The sequence below is a fragment of the Peromyscus leucopus genome, chromosome 8a, assembly GCF_004664715.2.
Source record: "Peromyscus leucopus breed LL Stock chromosome 8a, UCI_PerLeu_2.1, whole genome shotgun sequence".
Classification (NCBI taxonomy): domain Eukaryota; kingdom Metazoa; phylum Chordata; class Mammalia; order Rodentia; family Cricetidae; genus Peromyscus; species Peromyscus leucopus.
In genome coordinates, this window is record NC_051085.1 from 34,892,237 (window position 1) to 34,918,070 (window position 25,834).

The 25,834-nt window shown below is 42.4% G+C and overlaps 1 protein-coding gene across 10 annotated transcripts in view; it reads left to right on the plus strand.

Moving 5' to 3' along the window:
* The first annotated feature begins 16,581 nt into the window (after positions 1-16,581).
* Plagl1 (PLAG1 like zinc finger 1) overlaps positions 16,582-25,834 on the plus strand; it is a 44,006-nt gene continuing 34,753 nt past the window's right edge. For 4 of the 10 annotated variants that reach the window (XM_037200486.1, XM_028861276.2, XM_028861283.2 and 1 more), the window contains exon 1: positions 16,583-16,757. The gene's annotated coding sequence lies outside the window, so the exon portion shown is untranslated. Of the gene's footprint in view, positions 16,758-25,834 lie in introns of all 10 variants that reach the window. The other 6 variants (XM_037200489.1, XM_028861325.2, XM_028861315.2 and 3 more) reach the window with 2 other exon arrangements.

The following is a 25,834-nucleotide window of genomic DNA, read 5'->3' on the forward strand; positions in this document are numbered from 1 at the left end:
GCCCACAACATTCAGTCCAATTGTCTTACCTTTCTTGCTCTACTCTCAAAGGAAAAAGAACTACCCGATCCATACAGTGAGCATATTTAATTTCTTTGTGGAATTTTTATTACTCCTACTACCTAAAAGCTCAGTGGCTATGATGACATGCCAAAATGAAATTAATCTGTCAGTCACTTCACAATCAAAAGAGGACAAAAAATCAACCAGATTGTGCCTCCGAGTACTGTCCACAGGAGCATTCTCTATGTTTTCCGTGTCTTCCAAGCACAGCACATTTGTGGGTAGCCAGGGAAGCAAGCAGGCTTTAGAATTTCTCTACTAACTTTTGCTATGTAGCTATCCCATCATTCAAAAGAATTTTGGAGGCTGGAGAGATGTTAATCACGCATGCATGAGGTCCCAAGTTCAGATCCCCATCTCCCATATAAAAGCCAGAGACAGTTACCCATGTCTGTAACTCCTGTGATGAGGGCCTCGCTGGCTGGTCAACACAGACCATGTTTCAAAAAATCAGGTGGAAGCTGGTGAGGTGGACAAAGGGTAAAGACGTGGGCCATCAAGCCTGACAAACCAGGCGTGGTGGAGGCCGAGAACTTCTGCAAGTCATCCTTTGACCTCCCCACCAATGCTGTGGCTCTCACTTGAACTTGTGAGCACACATGCATGCCTGCACACATACACACATGCACACGCACATGCGCACACACCACACAAATAATTTTAAAGGTGAAGCTAAATAGATACTAGATATCAACCCCAAGCTTTCACATGCTCACAAACAAGTAAGCATACCCCTGGGTCCCACCCCACCAGCATGTACACACACACACACACACACACACACACACACACACACACACACACACACACACACACTTTTATATAAGAGTTCCTTTCCCCCCCTGCAAAAATGTCCTCTGAAGGGCAGAAAAAATATGATACAAGATATTAGAAAAGCTTACCAAGCTCAATGGTATAGTTAGTGTCTTGTAGATTATATAATGGCAGAAGTTTTTTTTTCCTTTAACAAGTAGTTAACAAAATCTTACAGCAATCGCAATTAAAATTCCCTTTTAAAAAAGTTCTGACAAAATTGAACTTGTCGAGTGCCTTACTCTGCCTACCCTGTGACGTGATTAATTCAAGCCTGAGTGTGAAGTCCTTCTCCAGCTTCAATTAGTGAGTGTAACAATGCATGTGGACTCACTCAGAACTCATCATCTGAATGACTCATTACCCACTTAGTGTCCATCCCTGCTCTCTACCATCATGTTCCTGTCATCCTAATGGTCCTGCGGAGGAGTGCAGTGTATGCTTCAACTAGATTACCAGTGGAGAGGCTTCCAGCAAGCTCCTTCTTCTATACTTAGCAGCCTCTTGTGTTCCAGGCCTGTCTGTCAGCTCTGGCTGGGCGCCTTAAGCAGCAGCCTAAGTCCTGACAGTTTTGCTGGCCGGGAGCACAGCCACAGGGACCCCAGATTTGATGTCGGGTGGTGGGGTCCCCTGATTTTCAGACAGTGGTCTTTGGAAGAGGAGGGGGCCAGCCGGGAGGAAGCTGGCTCTGTGGTATCCCTTTATAAGACTCAGGCCCCACCCTGGTCCCCCAGTGACTCCATCTCCAAACACCATCATGCTGGGGACAGCAGTTTCAACGCAACAATATGGGGGGCTGTTTAAAAAACAATTCAGTAAGACTTGGAGGCAATGCTGAACACAACTCTGTTGGGAATTGTGTCTGCATCTATGGGAGGGGGTCCCTAAGAAGTCCCCAGCAGCCCGAATTAAGGAACATAATTAGAAGCTTGAATCTGACCTGGAGGGATTTCTTTAGTCTTCTATAATAAGTTTTCTGTGGCTCTGAAATCTTTCTAATTAAAAATCTGGGAGAATAGTATAATGTTACTCACCGCGCATCCCTTGCATTCAGTAATATATAATGTCTATTTATTTTCTTGGACTGGCTGGATAGGTAAATTAGATTTATGATTATTTAGCCTTACATTCCTCAGCATGTATCTCCTAGGAATGGTGACATTCTCTTGTATAACCATAGACCAGTCCTTAGGAAATGCAGCCCACTATTCAAGGTACAATGCACACTCAAGTCTATCCAGAATTTTAGCATTAAAACAAGCAAACCAGGAGTTATTTGGGTATTGAGTACTAACTCAGTTTAGTGCTTTGAGTCTCATTTACTCTGAGACTTATTCTCTTTATAAATGATGTCTTTTGAAATCTAAATTTTTTTATGTACCTCAATTTTGGTGTGCTAATTATTCCATCATTTATATATGGAGACAATGTTTTCTGCAAAAATGCTGCCTATGTGATGTATCTTTTTATATTGATTTTGGAAGCATATGCTAATTGCTAATTTGACATTATAGGTGCTGCTTTTTAAAAAGTGTATTCCTGGAATAATTTAAATCAGTGTTAGAGTAACAGGCATTAATTTTCATTATTTCATTTGTATAATTGACACATGGAATTGTATATGTTGGGTAAAACATGATATACATACATATTGTGGAATGGCTACATTAAGCTATTTATATATCTTGTCTCATACTTACCATTGCTTCATCGTGAGAGCTTAAACATTATTATCTTAATACTTTCTTAATAATAATTAACTTAATATCTTAATATTAATATCTTAATATTAAACTTAATATCTTAATAATACTTAATACTATTGGTTTGAGACAGTTTCATATATCCCAAACTGGCCTTGAACTCATGATATAGACAAAGATAAGCATGAACTTCTGATCCTTCTGCATTCACTTCTTAGGGGCTGTGTCTATAAGTGTACAATGATTTCTGTGATGCTGAGGATTCATCGTGCATTCAAGCCAATCACTCTACCAGCTGAAGTACATTCCCAGTCCTCCTTTAGTAATCGAGTGTGTGAGATTTTGTTGTTAGCTGCTCCTATATAACTAAAATTATGTGACCTTTGACCCATAGTTCTTCAACCCTATACTCTATAAGCTCCTAGTTATCATCAATGAGTTTGACTTCTCATGCTTTGCATATAGGTAAGGTCATGGGGTTCTTGCTTTTCAATGTTCAGCTTATTCACTTGACAAACTGTTCACTCTTCTCTTTAAAGATGGAAGAGTATTCCATTTGAATGTATCCTGTGTTTTTGTTTTTTGAAACAGGGTTTCTTTGTGTAGCCCTGACTATCCTTGCCTCTGCCTCCCAAATACTGGGATTAAAGGCAGGTACCACTGCCACCCGACTGAAATCTTTAAGAAGATATTCTACTGTTGATTAGTACATCTCACAATCATCAACAGGAAGCCTTAATGCATTCTATATTTTGACTCTTGTATAACACTACAGTTAGTGTGGAGAAGACAGCTCTTGCACACATTGATTTCCCATCCTTTGGATACATATCCAACACACACAGGAAGGCTTTTGTGGTTTGGTAGCTGTAAAATTATGTTATTTGTAAGGAATAGGTGCCTTCCTTATCCTTGCTGTGTACACCTCACAATGGGAATGGTACTAATTTTAACTCCTTTTCCAGGTAGATTCTAGTAGGTCTCTCTCTCTCTCTCTCTCTCTCTCTCTCTCTCTCTCTCTCTCTCTCTCTCTCTCTCTCTCTCTTTTTAAGATTTATTTTATTTATCATGTATACAGTGTTCTGTCTGCACTTATCTCTGCAGGCCAGAAGAGGGCACCAGATCACATTCTAGATGGTTGTGAGCCACCATGTGGTTGTTGGGAATTGAACTCAGGACCTCTGGAAAAACAGCCAGTGCTCTTAACCTCTGAGCCATCTCTCCAGCCCTCCAGTAGGTCTCTTCCCAGTAAAAATTACTGTTTCCCTTTTTTGTAACACTGGAATTACGGCTTTTGTGAGGAGACAGATGCTAGACTATGTAGATGCAAGACTATCCAATTTTCCCTAGTAGTTCACATTCAGTTTGGGGTATTTGATAGTTATCTTAGGCCTCTTGTTCTGGGTCTCTAAGTAGGGTTTTTCTCAGTTTAGCTTGTACAGATAACAGATTCCTGGTCCCTCCTGCCCCTTGGGTGAGGTTGTTTTCCTCTGTACTTTGAAGATTTAGGGGATGACTTTGCAGCAGCCCTCACCTTGACTTTGCTCCCTAATACTGCTGTGTTGAGCCCCCCCTCAGTTTACCTACCAGTCCTCCACTTCTCAAAATGAATTCTGTGTGTTCATGTTCATATTTATGCATTTGTGTGTATGTGGATGCACATGGGTGTTTATACATATGGAGGTGAGGACAAAGGTGCTCACTCCTCAGGTGCCTCCCATTTTTTTTTTTTTTTTTTTTGAGACAATATCTCTTGTTGGCCTGAAATTTACCACATAGGCCAGGGTAGCTGACCTGTGAGCCTTCAGGGATCCATCTGCCTCTGCCCCTTTGTCTCACAGATGGCCACTATGAGCCTAGCTTTTCACTCAGGGCCTTGTGAGGCTAGCCTTTTAGTGACGGAGCCATCTCCCCAGCCACTGAAATTACCTTTTAGAACTCATTGAACTCTCTCAGCTGCTGCACATGTCTCTCCCTTAATGTTCTTGTTTCAGCAGCATTTGGAAGGAAAGGATCTAAAAGGGTCTTGTTATTCTGCTATATCTACCCTTTTATATTAGAACAGGCAGCTGAGAGGCCGAGGACTTATTAGCTCAATGGCAGAGTGCTTGTCCAGCCTGTGCAAGGCTTTAGTTTTGACCTTCACACTGGGAGAAAAAAAAAAAAAAAAAGAAACCAAACAGGAAAAACAACTGATAATAGGTTTGGGATGTAGCTCAGTTGGGAATGTTTACCTAGTAGGCACAAAGCTCTGGATTCAGTCTTTACCATTGCATAAAACCAGATGTGGTGGACAGCTGAAATTCCAGTATTTTTGAAGAGAGCTGCATAGTGAGTCTGGGGCCAGCCTGGAGCTACATGAAACTCTGCAAAACAAACAAAACAAAACAAAAAAATTGAATAAAAAAGTGAAATAAAAGGAAGAGAAAAAGAAGAGGACATGACTACTCCTAAAATATGGAGAGGAATTTTAATGTAGTTATAAGGGAGAAAGCAGGCAGAGCAAAGAGTCCAGGCTCACCATGGCGGGCAGTCTAAACCAAACCAGAAGAGGAGTGAGGGACAGGGAGAGCAAGAGAAATGCCACAGACAAAGAGAGATGGCCCAGGCCAAAAGGCCAACATAGCAAAAATGGCGGAGTTCTACAGGGATCAGGCTTGGGGAAGGGAAGCCGAGACCCAGCCCCTGAGAGGGAGAAGTTTAGGGTGGGGGTTGGAGAGTGAGAAGTGCTGGGAGGAGCCACAGGTACTGACTGAGGCTGGGTGTGCTGGGAGGAGCCCCAGATATACTAGGAGCCACAGGGATCCCAGGAGAGCTGGGAGGAGCCACAGGTACCAAGGGATGCTGGGAGAGCTGGGAGGAGCCACAGGTACCAAGGGATGCTGGGAGAGCTGGGAGGAGCCACAGGTACCAAGGGATGCTGGGAGAGCTGGGCGGAGCCACAGGTACCAAGGGATGCTGTGAAAGCTGGGAGGAGCCACAGGTACCAAGTGAGATTTCTTTTCTCAGGGTTCTTTGAGACATAACTCAGACAAGCAAAGGAGTTGCTATTTTTGGATTATAGAAAGCAGTTATTATTTTCTTTTTTTTTCTGTTATCTTCTTGCCTATTGCAAGTGAATTTCTTGATGAAAATTTAATTATAGTAGGTAGAAAAGGAGAATAAATAATCAGCATTTGACATCTGAAAACTAATTTCTTTTGCTTCAGAGGCCAGTGTTTTGTCAATCATTGTCAATTTGCTGCCCCCCCTTTTTGGATTTTGTTTTTATGTTGGGCTATAAGAAACAGGAATGAAAATTGATGCAGTTGAATCTACTTTAAATCACTGCCCACCAATCACAGGTACTTATTAATAAAAGGAAAAGAGGAATTTTCTTTCTATTTTTAATGCCATCATTTAGTTTCATATTAAACTCTAAATTCTCCTACTAAAAATACCTAATTTATATTTACCCTGTGTCTGGAGTTGTAGGTCAGTGACAGAGTATTTGCTTAGCATGTGAGAGGACTCTGTTTCAATTCCTAGCACTTAAAAACAACCATAAGAAGGAATATATACTTTATATAGCTTGAGTCAGGAAACATGTGGGTAAGAAAGAAATGAATGAAAAAAACACATAACCCTCACCCTGGGGAGTGAAGCACTTATCTTAGTTACTCCTTTATCAATAAGAACTCGGGAGTCGGATATTGAGGAGCTGGTTGATCCACAGAGCAATGCAGAAATGATCAGCTGACTCTGCCTCTCCACGTTCCCAGATCCAAAAGACCCTTGAATCTTTCTAAGCCCCTCCCTATTCCTTCCTGTGTTTCTCTAGCCTAATCTGGGTCCGCCAAAAACTCTATGGTTTATTCGGGCCGCTGAATGTGGACTCTGCCCTCTGATTCAAGCTTTAACTTTATTGGCAGTCTTGGAGTGGGTGTGAACAAATTTCCTGCAACAGGGGAGTAGAGTCACAAGGACCAAGAGTTAAATAAAGGTCAGCCTCCACCATGAGTGAATTTGAGGTCAGCAGGGTGAAGGTTATAGGCATACGCCACTATACCCAGTTTATGGACTTTTTACATTCATGTGTTGAAGATTAGTTTATGTGTAATAAGATGTTTATATTTTAAGTGTGTTGTTATTCAGTATCATATGGCAAACAGACCCACATAAACTCACCAATCAAAATATGGATCATCCCCATCACCTTAAAAGGTTCTTTCACGATTCTCCAATGTCTGCTTTTATTAATTTTTTATTTATGCGAATGGTTTGTTTTGTCTGCATGTATGTCTGTATGTGTGTGCTTGGTGTCCATGGAGGCCAGAAGAGGGCACTGGATTCCCTGGGGGTTGGAATTACACATGACTGCTAGCTGTCACAGGGGCCCAAGTCATTGAACTCAGGTCCTCTGGAAAAGTAGCCAGTGCTCTCCAGCCCCTAGGGTTTGTCTGTTTGTTTGTTTGTTTGCTTGTTTTTTTTTTTTTTTTTTTTTTGGTTTTTCGAGACAGGGCTTCTCTGTGTAGCTTTGCGCCTTTCCTGGGACTCACTTGGTAGCCCAGGCTGGCCTCGAACTCACAGAGATCCGCCTGCCTCTGCCTCCCGAGTGCTGGGATTAAAGGCGTGCGCCACCACCGCCCGGCTTATGTTTGCTTGTTTTTAATGGTTAACTGACTTACTCCAAGTGTCACCAAGAACCTGTGATAGAATGTCTGGCATAACTTAAAAAAGGAAGCATTTATCTTGGCTCATGGTCTCACAGGGTTCCACTCATGGTTGCTGGGCACCCTCGTGTCATGGAAATGGGAGCCTGTGGTAGATAGAGGCTATTCTTCAGCTCTTGGAGGACAGGAGGTAAGAGCCAGTTACAAATCCCTAATGATGGACTTCCTCTAACTAGATCTTATATCCTCTCCCCATCTTCCAATATCATCATATCATAATAAGGTATCATTCCACTGATTATTGGAGAGCCTTTAGAACATATCCAGAGAGAAGTAAGCATCACTTATCTCCTTTTGGTGTTTCTTAATCTACTCAAGCCTGGCCTCTCAGGCTTTTTTTTTTTTTTTTTTTTAAATTTTTAAAAATATGGGTTGGCGCCTCAGTTACTCCATGATTCTTGCATTCTGAATGCTTCCAATGCCAGCATCGTGTAGATAATCATAAGATCTGCCTCTAGCTCCAGCATTAATCTAGGTCCCCTTGAACAGCTTTGTCGACTTGACACCTGAACACATCGCCTTAAGCCATTTAACCTCTCGTTCCCAAAGGGCTTGTGTACACCCTATAATGCAAAATATATTCATCCCAAATCCCTACAGTTTTGCAGCCCCAACAGTATTCAAAAATTGAAGTTCAAAGTCTCCTCTAAAACTCAAGACAAAGTCTTAGTTGTGAACATTAAAACTTGTGTACTTCCAACATATATTGCCACAAAGTAAACGTTCTTATTCTAAAGGGGGAAGAGAAGGACAGTTGCAAGAAAAGATAGGACCCAAACCCAGCAGGGTAAACATTAGATATCACTCCATGTCTGGCATTTGGTGTACGGTGTGTTGTGATGTTAGGTTCAATAAGCTTGATGAGCAGTCCCACACGACCCATTTCTCAGACTGACTTCATTTTTTGGAGCTTCCTTGGTAAACAGTCTATGTTCCTAGTCCCGTCAATACCCTGAGGTCTCTATTGCAGCTTAGGTTCCACCCATATTGCTTTGTAAGTCACTCTCTCAGAGACAGCCTGCAGAGACTCCTATCCTCTTACAAATTGCCTAGCCTCTCAGACTTTCTTTAGAAATATAGGTGGAAGCCTCTAGAAGAAGGGTCACTCTTGATTCTTCCCTTCTCCAGGCATGCAAAGCCAGCTTCATGTGGATGATGAGAAGGTCTGCTGTCAGCTGGAGTATTCTACAGGTCTCTTTGAACTACCGCAAGAGTCCTTGAGTACCTGAGAAGCTGAATCCTAGAAGAAACTTCCCTAAGCATCTTTCAGGTGATTTTACTCTTTCAAATTCTGGAGGCTGGGCCAGACAGATGGCTCAGTGGGAAAAGGTACTTGCTACCAAGCCAGACTACCTAAGTCCTATCCCTGGGATCCACACGGTGGAAGGAGAGAATGAATTCCTACAAGTTATTCTCAGACCTTCACATGAGCACGATGACAAGCTTACCTCCTCAAATAAATTAATTATGAAACAGTGTCTTCAAATTCTGGAGACTGTCTTCAGTGGAGCAAACTAATCCCTTAGGCATTCTTGAGCAATCTTTCATATTGTCCTAGTACAAAGTCCCTGGATGCTTTTTAATGGTGTTAATCTCATCCAAACCACACTTTTCTTATTCCCAACTTGACACAGGCTTTTCTGACCAAACTGTAGGTTTTCCAAGTCTTTCTGCTCTACATTTTGCTACCAATAGTTACTGTAAACCTGACTAAACATAGCTGGCAATAGTCACAGGGAAGAAAAGAAAAAGCCTAAATCCTGTGCTGCTTTGAAAATTCCTCTGCTAAATTAATTATTCCATAACCCTCATTTGCCTCCTGTGATATTTCAGGGCACAGACAAAATCTACCCAAGGTTTTCTATAGGAATGTGACACAAATGGCCTCTAGTTATGCATTTTTACTGCTCACACTCAGTACATTCAGAATGTGCTGCCCACATTCTGGCTGTTTGAGATTTCACAGGAATCACCCAGTAAGCTCTACTTACAGCATTCCAGGGTTTCTGTAGTTGACATCTCTAAACTCTTCTGAATTCCTCCTCCTCTTCCTCCTCCTCCAAACCAGTTCCAAAGGCTTACCAGCCACATAGTCAAGATTTAATAGAAGCAGTCACCAGGCCTTCAGAACCAATTTTATGTATTAATTACTTTTCTTGCAATGTGGCAGAATGCTTTGGTAGAGGCTGCTCATAGGAGACAGGGGTTATTTTGGTTTGTGATTTCATGAGGGTTCATTTCATGATTTCTTGGCTCCATGTACTTGGAAAGACCATCACTGTGGTGGGAACATCACCGTGGTGGAAGTATGTAGCGGAAGCCAGTTTTCACTTTTTGGTACACAGAATGTGGAGAAAAAGAGATAATCTGAGTTTTGTTATTATAGCTTCAACCTATACATGTGATCATACAGAATGATAGTTCATGTTAATTGTCAAACTTGACAGGTTTTTTAAATTACTGACATGGGCCGGACGGTGGTGGCACATGCCTTTAATCCCAGCACTCGGCAGAGCCAGGGGGATCTCTGTGAGTTGGAGGCCAGCCTGGTCTACAGAGTGAGATCCAGGACAGGCACAAAAGCTACACAGAGAAACCCTGTCTCAAAAAACCAAAACAAAAACAAAAAAAATACTGACGTGGACCTCTTGGCGTGTCTGTGTGCTGTGTGTGTATGAGGTGGGTAATCTTGATTATGTTAATTGGTGTGGAAAGACACACTCATTTTGGGTGGGATCATTCCTTAGACATGGATCCTGGACTGTTTAAGAGGAAAAGAGGAGCAAAGAAGCAAGCAAGCATGCATTCATCTATTTCCTTGTACTTTTTTTTTTTTAAATTGCAGGTTCAAATGTGACCAGATGCTTCAAGCTTCCGCCCCTGTGACGTCTCCTGCAATGAAGGATTGTAACCTTGAACTGTGAGCTAAAATAAAATCACTCCCAATTAATTTTTTTTCTCAGAATATTTTATCACAGAAACAGTAAAAGGAACCAAGATACCGGTAGTATGTTACTTTTCCATATCATTTCTTGGATACAGAACCCTGTTTTATGTATCCCTTTATTCTGTTAAGAATATCAGTGGGCTCATTTTATTGCTGACATTTGAGTTTCCAGTTTGGGACCCATATGAACATTTGTTTGCAGGATTTGCATAGACATGGTATCATTTCTCTTGGCTAAGTAAGAGTAGGAGTCCTGGATTATTAAAACAAACATGTTTAGCTTGATAAGATAATATTACAACCAAGCATTGTGGTTCACACCTAGAATCCCTAGTACTGTTACATAGACATGGTATCATTTCTCTTGGCTAAATAAGAGTAGGAGAGGGGTTGGGGATTTAGCTTAGTGGTAGAGCGCTTGCCTAGCAAGTGCAAGGCCCTGGGTTCGGTCCTCAGCTCTGAAAAAAAAAAAAAAAAAAAAAAAAGAGTAGGAGTCGTGGGTTATTAAAACAAACAAACAAACAAACATATGTTTAGCTTGATAAGATAATATTACATCCAAGCCTTGTGGTTCACACCTAGTATCCCTAGTACTTGGGAGGCTGAGACAGGAGCATCACCAAGAGTTTGAGGTTAGTTTGGACTACATGAGTTCCTGGTCAGGCTGGCATATACACTGAGACACTGTCTCAAAACAAAAACAAAAACAAAAACAAAAACAACAAAAAAAAAGAGAAAAGAAACAAAGAAGCTTTCAAACTGTAACAATTTCTTTTCTTTTTAGAGATGCTTCCTTTCAACTGCTGGTTTTTTTTTTTGTTTTGTTTTTTTTCACATGGTAGCATTATCAGTCTTGGTGATGACTGCTGTACTAGTGGGCATGTAGTGGTATTTTAGTTTATTTTTTACTTTGCAAGGGAGAAATAACTTTGTCTTTTGTGTGACTGCTAGGTATCTCTATGTCCTCTTTGGTCAGCTTCTTTCCACATGCTTTGCTCATTTTTATGACAGTCTTATTGTATGATTGCATGTCGAGCTGCATGAGCCCTTCACATATTCTAAGTCCCATGTCAGTGATGTACATTGTTGATATTTTCCCCCAGCACAAGGCTTGTGTTCCCATCTCTTTGAGTGATCTCTTCTGAAGAACTGACGATTTTATTTTTGGTAAATCCACTTACCAATTCATTCTTTCAGGATCATTGTTGTGTGTAGCCTGCAAAACAACTGCCTGTCCCAGGGTTTTGTCTAGATAAGAGTTGCCGGAAGTGTGAGTCATACGCATCAGCTTAGATTTTTTTTTCCCCAGTAGCCACAGTAAAATGGTAAAAACACAGCTTCCTTCAACAAACTCCTCATATGTTTTATTCAAGCTAATATATCTAGAACATTATCATTTCAACATGTCGTCAGTACAAAGTTATTTTTTAACACGTATTAATGTGTTTGTTATGTGTAGTGGGGCACACAAGTGCCATGCAACATGCTTGTGGAGGTCAGAGGACAATTATGGAGTCAGTTCTCTCCTCCCACCAGGAATGGCGTTCAGGTCATCAAGTTTGCCTGTCAGGAGCCCTTATTTGCCGAGCCATCTTGCCAGTCATGTGGTGAAATTGTTGACGAGACACTGTGTATTGTTTTTTTTTTTTTTTTCCGAGACAGGGTTTCTCTGTGTAGCTTTGCGCCTTTCCTGGAACTCACTTGGTAGCCCAGGCTGGCCTCGAACTCACAGAGATCCGCCTGGCTCTGCCTCCCGAGTGCTGGGATTAAAGGCGTGCGCCACCACCGCCCGGCCTGTGTATTGTTTTTAATCCAGGGTCCTTGAAAACTGAAGTATAATTTTCCCAGGTTAGTTCATCTCAGTTTGGACTAGCCACAGTTAGAGTGCTAAACAGACTAGCGGCTACTGTAATGAATAAAGCAGTTTTGGAAATGGTATCTCGCCCATGTTTTATGTTGATCTGTGATCTAGTCTGATTTCATTTTCTTGTTTTAAATGCAAGTAGAGGATCCCACCCCACCCCCATGTAAACAACCAGTTCCCACACCATTATTCCTCTTCCGAGTTTGATTATACTTCTGCCAGAAAATCAACAGGTCTAAAGCTGAGAGTGATGAGCATACCATTCTCTCATCCCAGCACTTAGAGGGTAAAGGCTAGAGGACAAAGAGTTCAGGGTCATTCCCCAGTACATATCAAGGTCAAGGCTAACTAGCATGGACTGCATAAGGCTCTGTCTGGACTCAGTACTCTCCTCTTTTTTTTTTTTCTGATGCTGGTCCCTTCCAGTCTCAATTTTTATAGTTTTAGAGTAAGCCTGAAGACCAGATTGCATCTGCCTTCCAATTACCTTTCTTCATCCTCCTTTCTCATCTTTCTTCCACCTTCTTCTTCTTCTCTCTCTCATTCTCCCTCTCTACTTCCCTCTTCCACCCCCTTCTTCCTCCATCTCTTCCTTCTACTCTTCCTCTTCCTCTCCCTTCTCCTCTTAAGGACACTCAGACCTATATTCTAATGTTATTTTTTTCTCCTCCTCCGTGTTCTTTTGTTTCCATATAAAGTTACAATCAGTCCACCAGCTTTCTACAACAAATTAGATCTGGATTTACCAGGGCAGAGGATTAAAAGGTAACACCTTCCCCAACACATGCACATTCATGTCCTAATCCCTGGGGCCTGTGGTGGCTACTTTATATATAGTGAGAGTGGAGGGGGGGCTTTGCATTCTAAATTAAGGATTAAGGTCCAGCAAGGACCAGGAAACCCATAGGTCCAGTTTTGAGGCAATTCCAAATGAAAAGATTAGGTACTATGCTTGTGTTGAAGTAATTAAGGTGGATCTTAAAGATAATACAATGACAAGTGTCTTTATAAGATAGTCATAGTAAGACACCAATCAAGAAGACAATTTGGAGATGGAAAGCAGAGTGGGGGACAGAGTGGCCCTAAAACGGAACAGCTACCCAAACCGGCTGGAAGCAAGGAAGGATTCTCCTCAACGGCCACTAGAGGGTGCACGTGGTCTTTGCTGATACTTCTTATTTCAGACTTCTGCCCTCTTGAATTGTGAGAAAATAAGTTTCTTGTTTTGAACCAGCCATTTGTGGTAATTTATTGTGACAGCTATGGGAAATGAGCCCACCCATTAGCAGGCCAAGGAAGGTCCCCTATAGCTCGACTTTTTGTTTTCAAGAATGAATGTCAGATTTTGCTCAATGTCTTTTCTACATGACTGAAAAATGATACTGTCGCCTATTATTTGGTTATTGTGTTCATATTTTGTATCAACTGTCTGTTCACATGGTGTAAATATTAGAACGGTCATTGCCGCTGCCCCCAGTAAGAAAGAGTCCCTGATAATGAAGGGTTCTGACACATTTTATCCTAGAGTAAACTTCAGCATCAGTCTTCATGGTTTTTTTGTTTGATAAGGAAAAATCATCTTTTTTTTCCCTGCGAGATTCTCATGTAGTCCAGTGTGGTCTTGAACTTATTATGTGGCCAAGGGAGACCTTGAATGCCTTGAATACCTAATCCTCTTGCTTCTGGCTCCTAAGTGCTGGGGTCATAAAGCCACTATGCCTGACTGATAAAGACATTTGAAGAAGTTAGTGGAGAGTCTGTGGAATGAAACGATGCTTGGAAGCACGTTAGAAAAAAAGAATAATTACTGAGTTTCTAACTGCTGAAGGGACCGCCGTGGAGACCCTCTGGTTCAGTTTCGCCATGAGAGACACGCTTGACATCTGTGCCGTTTCAAAAATGAGAGGGTTTCCTGAGAAAATATCATGTGTCATTCTTTAAAAAAAAAAGATACAGATTTGGTGGCACTGTTGAGTTGCAGACCTGCAGCTCTGCAGCCATGCAGCCCTGCAGCCATGCAGCCCAGCGTGAGCTGTACAGCACCCCCACCTCTTCCCTACTCTAGTGTAGAGCCATTATTCCTCACTGGTTTAGACCTTGTGGAGATTTATTTACAACCTCTGTCCTAAAACCTTTTGGGGACTTGGCGTTTCTGAGGGAACGTTTAGATGTCACGGATACCAGGGAAACCCATTCATATTCAAAAAGGACCTCTGAAAATAGCATAATAGAAAAAAAAAAAAGGCTTCCTATGATTTATTATCAATGAGAGATTCCTGTATAAGCATATTTCAGGAAAGCATGAAAAAGCCCCAATTAGACCACCCAAGGGAAAGAAAACAGTGGGTAAAATAACCAAGGAAAGAAAAAAAATCCTGCCGTCTTATTTTTCTTTGCCTTTTCCAGACAGGGTCTCACTACATGGGGCAGGCTGGCCTTGAACTTTTCCATTCTTCTGTTTTGGCCTTTAGGGAGTTCTGGGATTACAGATGTGCTTTACCTGCAGCAGTTTTATGGTGTCCAATTTGAGAATAGATAGCAGAGCCAAGATTAATTAAAGTGTTTTGTGCCCACAATGTGCCTATATGCACCCTGTCTTCCCACCCCTTTGAGACACGTTGGGAAAAAAAAAAAACAGACTAAATCCTGAGAAGTCACAAAAATCTTGCACACTGGAAAGCAGTCTGTAGCATCCTTGTGAAGTGTCCGGGAAACTGAACACTTAATACTGCTATTCAGTTCGCCTCCTGGAGTGCTGTATTCTCCTGAAAACCCCAGCTGGAGTTCATGGAAACGGGCTGCTTCTAGCGAGGAGGGGTCTGGTGCAGGGCTGGCTGTACGATTTACCGAGTTGCCGAGGCAAGCTGTATTTCCAATCGTAGCTGTTTCCACGTGCTCTCATCGCAGCCTTAAACCTAAGGAATTCACCGGAGAAATAGTCTACAAAAACAACACTCAGTCCTAACACGGAAGCCGATTCAGATGTAACAGGAATGGCATATTAAGCTCATTAAAGAATGTAACTCAAAAATTAAAAGATCATGATATATATGGGATGGGGGGAGAAGGCCGTTCGGTCGTTGATAAATAATTCTTCAGGCATTCAAGCAGAAAAACTGACTGACCTTTGAGGAACGCGTAGGCAGGATTCAGGCCTTTACACGGAGATCTTTCCTCAGTAAGGCAGTGCGTCTGGCATTGTCTTGCACGCATGTAATACCAGCATTTAGGAGGTGGAGGCAAGAGTATCAGGAGTTCAAGGCCAACCCGGCCTACATGAGACCCCTGCCTTTGAAAAAAAAATTCTACTAAGAAATTGCTTTTGGGCTCTGTGAGATTTTATAAGGTGGGAATTCAAAATATCCATTTTTTTTTTATCGACATGTAAAGAGAAAAGCCTAATTTTCTTTATCGTGGAAGTCACATACTTCTTAAGAAAAATGGCCGTAAGGAAAAAGCCCGCTTTCTTTACCAGAGAAGTGCAATCCGGGAAAGGCTTACTTCAGTGACCGTTCGTCTAAATCTCCAGTTAAGACCGCACGTTTAGCTGCTAACGAGCCTAAAGCAATGCAAACGGCGGGCGGTGGGAAATGGAGTCTGGGGTGAGGGTAGGAGACAGGGAGCGCGCTGATTAACTGCCTCTCTCGCTTCGGAGACCGTGAAACTGAAAGGAGTCGGAAACGGCCGTGTTCCTTACTTTTCCCACTTAACATTCACGGACCTCTTATATGCACAGCCTTAGAAGGACGAAAGCAAATGCTGGAGATTCGCTTCGGGCTCTTTGTGAACTCAAATGATATAAAATATTTTAAATGTCTTTAAAGAGTGAACAATGCGAGCCCGTGGCCACAAACAAAAACTGCTTCCAATCTGTCTTGTTTTCTCTCACTCGTCAACAAGGAGAGTATGGTTTCTCGGGGGGCTGACATGGGACTTGGGGTATTGACCCTCAAAGCTGTTAGAACTCCGTGTGGCCCACACCAGCCGTGGTACCAAGCGATCACGCAGGGACTAAGTTTTTTTTGGCCTCTGGCTGCAAGCTCCAGCTCACGATGCATGCCCCCCCATCCCACCCCACCCCACCCTGCCAGTTTTCTGGTTTGCGATGTGGCCGAGGGTGGATCATCCTGGGGTGGGGTGGGGGGGAGAACGGGCGCAATCAACCCTCATCACGGCCGAGTCGAGGCTACCTGCGCCAACGCGGCACCTAGGCGACCTTGGCTTTGCGCATACAGCCGATGAGTCACCGTGGCGGGCTGCCTGCGTGGCTGTCCTCCCCCGCAGACCCCCGAGCTCCAAACGGGGCCTCCTGCTCCCACGTGACACCCGGGGGCCCAGCTCCTCTCGCAGCCCCGCCCGCAGCCTCGTCCGTGCAGCCATCCCGTTGGCTGCCTTGTTGCGCGGCAAAGCCCACGGCGTCTGCGATTTGTCACTCAGCTGGGGCAGAGACCGCCCCGAACCTTGATAAAGCCGCGGCTGGGGCGTTCTCCGTCCTCGCTCGCCTGGCAGGCGGGAGAACCACACGGAGAGGCGCGGCCGCGGGCACGGGGGCTCGCGGCAAGCGGGAGGAGAGCGGAGAGCGGGCACCTCCGGGGTGCCGAGATGGCCGCGTAGGCTGCGAGCGGAGTGGCCTCGCCTGAGTCCAGCTCGGGTGGGTAAGTAGGTGGGCGATCGGGGCACTTCGGGGGGACGTGGCGCGGCAATGCCGCGGGGTGGGTGGCTGTGGGTGGGCTGCCGCGCTCTGCGCGGACCTGAGGGTCCCGGGCCCCTTCGGGCACCGAGGTGGTAAACTCCGAGCACGGGTTTCCCGGCTGCGGCTGTCAGGGATGCAGGGAAAGGCTCCGGGGTCCCTCGGAACGGTGCTAAACGCCGCGCGCGTGCCGCGCTGGCTCGCACCCGTGGCTGGGTGGTACGCGGCACTTAGCCGCGGTCCTCGAGACCTGGCAACACTCTTGAACTCCACAAAAGGCTAAAAAAGAAAGTCGGGGAGAAGGGATGGGCGTCCGTTTCGGGGAAGCGCACTTATTTTTTTTTTTTTGATGCTTTGGCGATCACTGGGCGCTCCCGCTTGTGCTCTTAAAGCTCTTTGAAAGCGTTGGACTCCTAAAAATTCCTCGGAGAATTCAAAGTGCAACTTGTGGCCTTTTCTCCAGTCCGCGCATCAACTTTACGGACGCTAGAAAGGGTTTTCCGCTTTGTGCCCGAAAAGGGGTCCAAAAATGGTGGGAATCCCGTTACAAATGTGCTACTTTGATGTTTTAGGAATTAAGTAAAAATTAAAAATAGAAATGTCCCAGCTTAGGTCCTTCTTCTAAGGATCTTCCTCTAACCCCACCCTCTAAGGCAGCTTCGAGGCTCCTCCTGTTAGCTCTCTGGGGCCTCGGCGAGGTTCTGCTCCCCGAAGTGTGCCCCCCCCCCACTTTTCCTTTTCCCTCTGCGTATTAACCCATCGGTCTAGGGTTGGAGTCTCCGGCTGCTTACTTAGCGCATGGTAAGTGATTAATATTTTAGTGACGTATGAACAAGATAAAATCTGTTGTTTTGCGGTTTTCGCTCTAAAAACAGCGGGACATTTACATACTAGTAAATGAGAACGTTCATTTCAGTCAAGAATCGGATTTGACGACATTTGGCATCTGCATTTCCCGACCTCACGGTCCCGTGCCTCTGTACACATCCTACAGAGGAGCGTTGTTCCAAATGCGAAGCTCGTATTTGTGAGTTGCGCAATCGTTTAAGTAGAGAGTGATAAAAAAAAAAATGAAAATCGCAAACGGAGAAAATGTCAGAGTGTGTCTCAAGCCAGAGGGTCTTTGTTTTATGACCACCCCCCCCCTCTTAGTTTTATACACACATGCGTGTGTAATGGTTTTCTAAAATGTCATTCCTTACTATGAGTCATGGTCAAAAAAGTTTAAAAGCCACTGCCCTAGATACATTTTCATATGCACCAGAGGACATGTACAAGAAGGCTTACTGTGTAGTACCACAGAGCTGGACAACGCCTTCATGTCCATCTGACGGGGAAACATAAATTATGTACCAGTCATAAAATGGAACATGGTATAGGAGCGAACGAGGCAGGTCTGTGTTTCCACACAGACGCCTCTCAGTGTTGAGGATAAAAAAAAAAAAAACCAAGTTACTGAATATTGCATGATTTCATCTATGTGAAATTCAGAAGCTGGCAAGCAAAGCCATTATTTAGGGAAGCTCAGAGATATTAAAAGTAACAAAAGGAAAAATGTAAATTAATGCAGTGAACATTGTTAATGGTCTCCTCCCTGGAGAGGGGGGGCAGTGGGTATGAGGGAACACTGAGAAAGAATTCCTGGGAAGATAGAAAATGCCTCATCTCTTGACCAGTGGGCAGTGACCTGAGCCACGTTTCAGGATTAATAACTGTTAAATGATACACGTAGGTCTAAATGTTAACCCCCCCCCCCCGAATATATTAAAGAAAATGAAGGAGCCTGAATCCAGGGCTTGAAATCTCATATTTTCCACTGCGTCATAAAGAGTCTTGATCAGGGAGAGTTACCTAGGAAACATAACAGCATTAAGATTGTATTTCATAGTTTCTTTGGTGGGCACATTGCTATTCATTAAATCCATCATGTGTTTCTATACATTAAAATTTTAATATACTTTTTAAAGTACTTAAAAGAAAATTGAAATCATTCAATGTGCTCTTTTTTAAAGTAACTTTAATTTAATTAAGCAATTTAAGCACAAATGAGGTTTTTGTTATGAAAAATATAAATACTAAAAAAGGTAACAAAGCACAAAAATTTTGTAACCCTTCACTCTGGGTTTTAAAATGCTGGCATGTTGTGGTATTTATTTCAATTTCAGTTATTCAGTGGCTCCGGGCCAGATTTCTAGTGCGCAACCTCCACCATGTAACTTTATATTTTATTATGTTGCACACTCCTACACTACAGACCAGGACATTCCCAACATTGCACACATGTCTCGTGGGGAAACATCGTTCTGGCTGCAGGTCGTGGTTGAAGAAACTTTCAGATAAATAAAGAGACTTTCATCTCTGTGGCGTGTGTGTCTTGATTTATTAAAAAACAAAACAAAAAAAAAAAACTCCGCTGTTAATGAAATTGATTCCACAGTGATTTCTGAAATTTTACAGCTTGTATTTTGTTCACAGCTATGGAGCTCATGCGTATGTGGGTGTACGTGTGTGTAGGTTTTGTTTATATGGTAAAGGTAACACATGATTAAGTTATTTTTTTTTTCACCTAGGAAGGCAATTGTCCCTATGCCAGGGGCTTGGTGTGCCCCTTTGGCTATGAGCGATGCTCAGATTAGTCTGGGCTTGCTTCTGGGCTCTCTACCCATTTGTCACCTGGAAAGAGACGGCTTTTTATACGCTGTTGCTTGGCATGCAGTATGTGGTCCTGTTTTAAGAATTAAACATGTTTTCCTTGTGGTATTTTTTTTTTTTCCTTTCACTGTGAGAGTCTTCAGAGATATTCTCCAGCTCCAATGTGGAAGGCTGGGGAAGTTTCCCCCTTGTTCGTGACGTCTAACCTGCCCCTCAGTTAGCACATGTGTCAATACCACTGATCTGCTGACTGGTCTTAATTGTTCCTTATATGATCACAAAGAATGTGTAATCAAAGCCTTTCTGGACAAGCTAAAGTGTGTTTTGTGTGCACACATATTTGACACTTTGAACTGAAGTTTCTTTTTCAAGCCTGGCAAGTTTTACCCCTGATTCCGTCTTCCCTGAGCACCTACATTTTTTTTTTCTGTTCGTTAGGAACCACAATTAGATAGATGTACATAAAACTCCTTCATGTATTTTTTTTAATCTGACTTTTATATTTTTAAGCCCTGTTGAATTCTGGATATTATTTCTTTAGATCAATATTCTAGTCATCCAATTTGCCCTTTTCTCCAAATTGAGCTACAACGTACTTGCAAATACAAAGTATGGAAAAGGCAAAAATGAAGGGTGTGGCCCGATGAAATGCCTGATGTATATATATGCCTGTGTGACTATCCAGATGAGGTCATAGGCCCTTTTCATCCCTGCTCCTTCCTATGGGGCACTGACTCCCCGACTCGACTGTCTTGATTTCAATCATCAGGAACTTGAAAAATGTATTTTCCTTTTCTTTTTTTCCCCCCTCACATTGTGTTCTTGAGTGCCATTCATACTGCATTATAAGGTTTTTTTCCCCCCTTTATATACGGGACTGGCAAACTATTAACCTATTCCAGCCCATTTCATATTTTCACATAGCAACTTTTATTGGAACATGGCCAAAGCCTGTTTCCGTGTTTATTACTGTGAGACCATCTGACCCACAAAGCCTAAAGTATTTACTTTCTGGCTATTAACAGGAAGTTTATTTGCCCCTATTCGTGACTAACACTTGAGCCATTTTATTTTTTATGAGCATTTGAGATGCTTTCAATATTGGACCGTTACAAATTGAATTGCTACGATGTTCTTTCTTTCAATTAAATTTACTTTATTTCAATGATGCTTTTGTGTGTGTGTGTGTGTGTGTGTGTTTGCATGGGTTCCATACAGGTAAGTGCAGGTACCTGCAGAAGCTGGAGACGCTGGGATCCCCCTGGAGCTGGAGTTCCAGTAGGTATTGGGGACTGGGGGCCTATGCAAGAGCAATACTTGGCTCTTGACTGCTGAGGCATTTCTCCAGCCCCAAATGGTGGAGATATGTCTCTTGGGTACAGATTGAATGTCCCTCATCTTAAAACCTCGTCTTTCTGAATTGCTCCATCTGCTGAGCTTTTGAGTACTAATATGCCACAAGTGGGAAATTCCACGCCTGGCCTCACATGAGAAGTCTCAGCCAAGCACAAGTGAATAAAAATAGTGTATTAAATTGCCTTCAGGCTATATGTATAAAGCATATATGACTTCTAACTGAAGGGGACTGTGTAACTCAGGTACAGGCACACCCAGCACCCCTTGAGGCTCAGGGTTCAATACCCAGCCCTACAAATAAGTAGGTAAATTAAGTGTATTTTATGTGTAGACTTAGGTCCCACTCCAAAAATATCTTATGGATATTAAGATTTTTTTTTAAAAACCTCAAATGATAAGGGACACACAATCTGCATAGCCCAAGAAGTTGAATTTATGGCCTTTGTGCAGGTTTATTGCATTTCTATGAGTATTTATAATGAGTAGCATTTACATTTTTTTTTTTTTTTTGAGACAGGGTCTTACTATGTCTAGACTTGCTAGTCTAGAATTTAAGATGTAGTCCAGCTGGTCTTGAACTCCCATCTCTGCCTTTGGGTGCTGGAACATCACATTTTTTTTTTTTTTTATGAAGAAGTACCTGTTTAAATATTTTGCAAATTTTAAATTTGTGTTTTAATTCTTAATATATTCTGGAAGGGAGACTTACCAGGTACATGATTACAAATTGTTGTCTCCAAACAAAACAAAACAAAACAAAACAAAAACCAAGGTCTGACTGTGTAGCTCTGGGTTGCTTCCAGCTCCCTGTGTGAATCAGGCTGGCCTTGAACTCATGGAGATCTGTCTGCTTCTGACTCCTGAGTGCTGAGGTTAAAGGCCTGTGCTGTCTTACTGGTCTACAAATATTTTTTGCCTATGGAATTTAGTTTTCTATTTGCCTAATTCTCCCTCCCACCCCACCCCACCCACCTGTGTGTGTGTGTGTGTGTGTGTGTGTGTGTGTGTGTGTGTGTGTGTGTGTGTGTTGAGGCTCAAGTCTAGGGCCTGGCACAGGCTAGGAAAGTACTCTATCACTGAATCACATTCACATTCTGGCCTAATTTAATGATGCCTTTTGATAGACAGAATTATTTGTATGAAGTACAGTCTATCAGGGTGTTTTGGGGGTGGGGAAAGGGGCAATTGTGTTTCCACGAGCCCTACCCGTAAATGATTTCACAATCTCATTTACCTGTGGCTTCTTCCTAAAGGTCTATCTGTCTTTTTAGTTTTCACAGTGAATCTGTGATTATTGCTATTTGATCCTGGTGTATGCGTTAAGGCAGGATCAAAATGGCGTTGTTCCATATGGGCAAACAACCACTATATGAATTAATTGAAAAAAAAAAATCTGGTTTTCATCAAATGATAGCAGAGTCTTCGTTAAACATTGAAAGGTCATGTGGTTGGGCCTATTTCTTAGTTTTTTGTTTTTGTTTTTTTTTTCTCTTTCACTTAGATTACTTTTCAATTCTTGAGTTAGTATCAGGCCATTTTAATATAGTTTACAGTAAGTTTTTGTTTCTCAGTGCTAAGTGTTGAACACTGGGGCGGCCTCATGGCTCTTAGACAAGCACTTTTCAATTAAGCTACATGTCTAGACCTAAAGCCCTTGGCATAGTAGCTTCTCTTATTCTCCCTTTCCTGTGTGTGTGTGTGTGTGTGTGTGTGTGTGTAAGAGAGGGAAAGGAGAGAGAGAGAGATGTGTGGCATGTGTACACATCAGGTGGGCAAATATGGAGGCCAGAGGTTGACCTGTGCCTTCCTCAATTGCTTCTCCATCTTGGCATTTGAGAAGGATATATCAGTGAACCTGGAGCTCATCCTTTGCCTAGACTCTCTCCCAGCAAGCCCTGTCTCTCCTTCTACCCTGCCGAGGTTACAGATGAGTGGGACCATGCCCGACTCTTCATGTGGGTGCTGCGGGTCTAAAGTCTTTTCCCCACTGTGCCCCCTCTCCAGCCTTCGATTCCCCCGCCCCAGAACTTACAGAAATTCTTTGCATTTCTGTATAAACTTTAGGATGAGCTTGCTGGGCGGTGGTGGCCCATTGCTTTAATCCCAGCACTCTTTGAGTTCAAGGCCAGCCTGGTCTACTGAGTGAGTTCCAGGACAGGCTCCAAAGCCACACAGAGAAACCCTGTCTCCAAAAAAAAAAAAAAACAAAAAACAAAAAAAAAACCCAACAAAACAAAAGAGTCTGTCAGACTTTTATTTATGATTATTGTACTAACTTTACAGAATAATTTTTGGAAACTTGTCTATTGCCATATCTATTAATATCATAATGGAAAATTAGTATTTATAAACATAAATATATAGTATACCTTTCCATTTTGTAAATTCTTTGGTTACTCTCAGTGTTATTTTGTGATTTGCTATACTATATAGAGGATTTACAGATTGTTACATTTTATTATTTAGATATTATATATTATCTCATATGTATTTTATGCTGTTATATTTTTTTCTCTCAATTTTATTTTCCATTTATCTTGATCAATACAAAAGTACTAAATTTTTGTGTCTTGATCTTGTATTTTGTGACTTTGCCAAATTCACTCATTATTTGAGTAGTGTATATTTTTGGGAGGATTTCCTAAGTGTACAATTATTCCATATGCAAAGATAAAAATAATTTTTAAAAAGGGTATCTAGCCTTAAAATTTCTGTTAAATGTCTTTTGGAGGTTTTTTGCTTGTACAATAAGACAAGAAAAAGGAAACAGAGATTAAAAAGGTATATTTAAACCTTGAATTAAAACAGTTACAAAAAAAATTTTAATTAGAGACTTTTTAGATTTACCAAGCTAGTGGAGTATTCTTATATACTCTGCTGCGTTAACATCTTACATAGCTATGGTACAGTTACCAAAATAAATTAACATTGGCATAATCCCTTAAGCCATAGACTCTACTCAGATTGCCAATTGTCTTGTGAATGTCCACGTAGCACGTTGCTTTCATACTTTGTTCCTATGGCAATTTCTTAGTCTTTGTCACCTTCCCACTTTTGGAGGTTCTAGATCATGCATGTTGCAGAACATCTTTTAATTTAGACCTGTGTCCTTTCCCAGTTATGTTGATGCCATGGATTTGGGTAGAGAATAACAGGACAGTAGGAGTTAGCCATAGTGACTGTAGAGGCTCCTACCTTGTTTCTAAGTTAAATGGGAGTGCTGTGCCCCACCAGGGCTCAGTGCTATGGAGTCACAAATGAAAATGGATTTCATTAAAGTCTGACTGGATCTCGGAGCCCAGTTGTTTCTGTTCATCTGCTAGTTCTTTCCTTTTGTTTTGTAGTGTAATCTTGGGGAACTGTTTAGCCTCCCTGTAGCCTTGTTTTTCCATGTACAAAATATGGAAAACAGGGGCTCTCTCCTGCAAAATTGGTGAGAGTATTGAGTGAATATATAGTAAGGATTATGAATTGTTCCTATCCTCTAGGAAGTATTTGTTTTGTTTTCTTCTTTGATTTCTTAGCATGTTAAGATTAGTTTATTCTAATCATTGCTTAGTCATCAAGCCAGCCTATGTTCTTAAGTAAACCTTGGACATGTATCTATGATTGGGATTTAATAGACTTTCTAGTGTAATACTTATGAGTCATAAAGCAACTGTTCTTTGACTGTAGCAAAGAACATAATGAATGATAGATTCCCAAACCAGTATTACACAAGAGCTTGGCAACCAAGATGGCAAGCTTCCAGGCTTTCTGGAGCGATTTTTATCTGAGTCTTTTGATACGCTAGAGATAGAGCTAGCTTCCCGCTCTACAGAAAGGGAAAGTGAGTCTACCTTTGATTGAGTTAGCCATACATTGGATTTCTTCATTTTGTGTTTAGAGTTTTTGAGAGAGAGTCATCCACCAATAATATTTCATGCCAAGGAGTGTGTTTTGCTGGTTTGAATGCATTCACATCCTTGAGAACTTCAGGAGTTAGTAAGGATTACCTTGAATACTGAGAGACGGACCTACCTGTACCAGTGTGGGAAATGTCATTCATCTTTTTAGTTGACGGAACCAAGCTGTTTAACTTCTCCCTCTGTTTGGCACTCCTATGAGCCCCTTAGCGTTAGGCCCCTGTTCTCCTGTGTGATGCACCCCTGCTTTGTACAGTTTTCTCCCCTCCTCATCACGTGGGATGACCACTGGCTAAGACACTCCGGCATCCCAGTTCTTGTGAGCAGAGTTCCTTGGTTGCCAGCCTGGCCGTCGCTCCTCCTCGTTCACTCCTGGCTTTCTTTCCTGGCCTCCCCCATATGTACTGCTTCGGAGACGGGGTCCAGTGGTCAGGTGGCCTTCACACCTCGCCAGTTCCAGAAGATTCCCTCTATTGGGTCAATAGATACATTCTTCTCTTTGTCACTTCCCCTACCTTTAAGACATTCACCTCAACTAATTTGCAACTGACACTTTCTAGGGCCCAGTTCGAGGATACGCTGTAATCCTTCTAGCTAGATCAGAGCCCTATTATTTGTGATCTATCATTCTTCTTAAATTGTTAGCTGTCATCATCCATCTTTTTTTTTTTTTTTTTTTTTTTTTTATCTAAATGTCATTTCCAGCTGGTCAGGTTCTTAGACATTCTATTCAAACGCCCTGCATGGTACTTAGCATACAAAACACTATTGCTAAATAGCTCCCCGCTATTAAATGCCCGTGATAATTGTGCTTGGTTTTGCAAGGTAAGGGGCATTATCTCTGTTTTCAATTGTGAAGAAACTCAGTGAAGAGATCAAGAGGCTGGCCCAACACCATGTAGTTAGTAAGTTGCAAAACTGGTTTGCCCTTGCTTGTTTATGCTGGGCTGCCTGGGTGCTAAAAATAAATGGCCAAATAAATGAAATTACGGAGCAGAAATATTTACAGCAAAGCAAACCCGGAGGTGGCTGTGCCTTCCTTCATTGGCAGGATGCTGTCTGGAGTCCGCCCTTCGAGTCCACACTCGTTGTGCGCACTAACCAGTGGACACTGGCTTCCGTTAGATTT